We start from the raw sequence: 1,167 nt of genomic DNA on the forward strand, positions 1-1,167 counted from the left end.
GCCACTCTTACTATTTCGAATAGAATAAAAAAAGTTATAGCCGCTTTTATGGGTAAAGGGCTGAGACACGCTAGAATGTATTTAATAGATTTAAATTAAAGTTGCTCTTGTTACCGACCAATGACATGCTAAATAGTACAAAGGTACATTATTACCTGCTCCTGACATTATTTTATGTTACTTACCGGGATTCGGACTAGAGTCAATAAGAAGGGCTATATCTATCAATATTTTTTGTGAAGGATGGGTGTTAACGCCACCTACATGTCAACTACAACATCCATCCGGCAGCACCAGATAATTTTATGTTACCGCTATGTCATTTTCGAACATTTATGTATTTACTTATTTACTTATATTTTACTTGTCCTATATTTGTCCTTTAATTGTTCAAAGTCATTCGCAGCGCAAAAGCCGACGAGAACATACCACATAAAACCCGCGCCTAACGACCCGACGCCATCAACCAACATGCCGCTACGTCGCACAGTGTAAGATTTGACCCATCTAGCTGCTTTTAATTCTGTAATTCGAAATCTATTGAAGATAGATTAATGAAATTTTGCCCAAGGTACGTTATAAGATAGGCTAAGCTTTTGACAAAAAATTGGTAATTTATAGTTACTGTCATGCCACCCTATTATATAACTGCAAATTTTTAAAAATGCAAAAACTGAAATATTTAACTAACTACAAAGGCTAAAATGCCCAAAATTAATATTTAGAATTTCCCTATAACAAGAAATTATAAACTGACAGAAATGGACTTAAAATAAATATATATTTTTTTTAATTATGGGCGTGGAAAATATCGATAAAAAAGTCAAGTTGGGTCAACAAAATTCCGTTATAAGTTCAATATTTCTTACTCTATTTACAAAAATGGGATACCATTGGGAAGGTAATGAATCAGGCTTTCTCTATTCAAAACGAAAATATAAGAATTTGTCTCGGTCGAGATAAAATGCAAATGAATTACTCGAAGAAAATGAAATTCCCAGTAGGCCAGAAAAAAGAAAATTTCATCAAAACCTGCACTTTCCAGCAGCTAAAATTATGTTATTTAAAGTCTAAGAGGAGTGGCAAATAAACTGAGATACAAACTTTATCGAATAGTGGCGGATAACGAGTTTGCGGGTCTAATGAAATTAATAAATTGCTAAAAAT

This window comes from Rhagoletis pomonella, unplaced genomic scaffold (assembly GCF_013731165.1).
Source record: "Rhagoletis pomonella isolate Grant_MI unplaced genomic scaffold, Rhpom_1.0 Rhpom_scaffold_00186, whole genome shotgun sequence".
Taxonomy (NCBI): domain Eukaryota; kingdom Metazoa; phylum Arthropoda; class Insecta; order Diptera; family Tephritidae; genus Rhagoletis; species Rhagoletis pomonella.